The sequence below is a fragment of the Choloepus didactylus genome, chromosome X (genome assembly GCF_015220235.1).
Source record: "Choloepus didactylus isolate mChoDid1 chromosome X, mChoDid1.pri, whole genome shotgun sequence".
Taxonomy (NCBI): Eukaryota; Metazoa; Chordata; class Mammalia; order Pilosa; family Megalonychidae; genus Choloepus; species Choloepus didactylus.
This window is the reverse complement of record NC_051334.1, coordinates 86,565,543-86,568,254: the sequence shown is the minus strand read 5'-3', so window position 1 is coordinate 86,568,254 and position 2,712 is coordinate 86,565,543.

The following is a 2,712-nucleotide window of genomic DNA, read 5'->3' as shown; positions in this document are numbered from 1 at the left end:
TTTCTGGATCTTTACAATCAATCCTGTTGAACATTATTTATTGCTTCAGCATGAAATGCCCAATTTCTGTATCTATCTCTGCATAAACTTTGTTCTCAACTTTAATTCTCAAAGTTTGCTCATTAATGCCACTTCATATTAGTGAGATCATACAGTATTTGTTCTTTTGTTTCTGCCTAATTTCACTCAACATAATGTCCTCAAGGATCATTCACTTTGTTATATGCTTCAAGACTTCATTCTGTCTTACAGCTGCATAATATTCCATCATATATATATATACACCACAGGTTGTTTATCCACTCATCCATTGAAGGACATTTGTGCTGTTTCCATCTCTTGGCAATTGTGAATAATGCCACTATAAATATCAGTGTGCAAATGTCCTTTCGTGTCCCTGCCCTCAGTTCCTCCAAATATATACCTAGTGATGGGATGGCTGGGTCATATGGCAATTCTATACTTAGCTTCCTGAGGAACCACCACACTGCCTTCCAGAGTAGTTGCACCATTCTATATTCCCACCAACACTGAATAAGTGTGCCTCTTTCTCCATATCCTCTCCAGCACTTGTTTTCCATTTTTTTGATAATGGCCATTTGAGTAGGTATGAGATGCTACTTCATCATGGTTTTGATTTGCATTTCCCTAATAGCCAGTGAAGTTGAGCATCTTTTCATAGGTTTTGGAGCCATTTGTATTTCCTTTTCAGAAAAGTGTCCGTCCATGTCTTTTGCCCATTTTTTAATTAGGTTGTTTGTCTTTTTGTTGTTGAATTGTAGAATCTTTTTATATATTATGGATATTAAACACTTTTCTAATATGTGATTTCCAAATATTATCTCCCATTGTGTAGGCTGCATTTTTACTTTTCTAACAAAGTCCTTTGATGCCCAAAAGTCTTTAATTTTGTGGAGGTCCTGTTTATCTATTTCTTCCTTCACTGCTCATGCTTTGGGTGTAAGGTCTAGGAAACCACCTACTATCACAAGATCTTTAAGATATTTCCCTACATTTTCTTCTAAAAGTTTTATGTTCCTAACGCTAATGTTTAGGTCTTTGCTCCATTTTTAGTTAATTTTCAATAAGGTGTGATATAGGAGTCCTCTTTCATTATTTTGGATATGGATATCTAGTTCTCCAAGCACTATTTGTTGAAGAGGCTACTCCATCCTCCATCTCAGTTGAGTTGACTTTACTGCCTTATCAAAGATCAATTGTCCATAGATGAGAGGGTCTATTTCTGAATACTCAGTTTGATTCAATTTGTTAGTATATCTATCTTTATGCCAGTACCATGATGTTTTGACCACTATAGCTTTCTAATATGCTTTAAAGTCGGGTAGTGTGAGACCTCCCTCTTCATTCCTCTTTCTCAATAGATCTTTAGCTATTCCAGGCACCCTGCCCTTCCAAATAAATTTGGTTATTGGCTTTTATATTTCTGCAAAGTAAGTTGTTGGGATTTTAATTGGTATTGCATTGAATTCATAAATCAATTTGGGTAGAATTGACATCTTAACTATATTTAGTCTTCCAGTTCTTGAACATAGAGTGTCCTTCAATTTATTTAGGTCTTCTTTGATTTCCTCTACTAATTTTTTTGTAGTTTTCTGTGTATAGGTCTTTTGTGGCCTTGGTTAAATTTATTCCTAAATATTTGATGCTTTTTTTTTTTTGCTATTGTAAATGGAATGCCTTTCTTCATTTCCTCCTCAGATTGCTCATTACTAGTGTATAGAAAAACTACTGATTTTTGCATGTTACTCTTGTACCCTGCCACTTTGCTGTACTCGTTTATTAGCTCTAGTAGCTTTGCTGTAGATTTTTTGGGATTTTCTACATATAGGCTCATGTCATCTGCAAACACTGAAAGTTTTACTTCTTCCTTTACAATTTGGGTGCCTTTTATTTCTCTTTCTTGCCTAATTGCTCTAGCCATATCTTACAGCACAATGTTGAATAACGATGACAGTGGGCATCCTTGTGTTGTTCCTGATCTTAGAAGGAAAGCTTTCAGTCTTTCCCCATTGACTATGTTAGCTGTGGGTTTTTTCCCTTTATCATGTTGAAGAAGTTCCCTTCTATACTTATCCTTTGAAGTGTTTTCGTCAAGAAAGGATGTTGAATTTTGTCAGATGCCTTTTCTACATCAATTGTGATGATCATGTGGTTTTCCCCTTTGATTTATTGATGTAGTGTATTACATCAATTTATTTTCTTGAGTTGAACCAGCCTTGCATAACTGGAATAAATCCCACTTGGTCTAGGTGTATAATTCTTTTAATGTGCTGCTGGATTCAATTTGTGAGTATTTTGTTGAAGATCTTTGCATCTATATTTATTAAATAGATTGGTTTGTAATTTTCTTTTCTTGTAGTATCTTTGTCTGGCTTTGGTATTAGGCTGATGTTGGCTTCATAGAATGAGTTAGATAGCTTTCCCATCTCTTCAATTTTGTTGAAAAGGTTGAGCAGGATTCGTACTAACTCTTGAATGCTTGGTAGAATTCACATGTGAAGCCATCTTGGGAGCTTTTTGATGACTGATTCAATCTGTTTACTTGAGGTCGTCTATTTCTTCTTCAGTCATATTGGTTGTTCATGCTTTTCTGGTAAGTTGTCCATTTCATCTACATTGTCTAGTTTATTAACATATAGTTGCTTATTGCATCATTTATCTCATTTATTTCTGTGGGGTCAGTAGTTATGT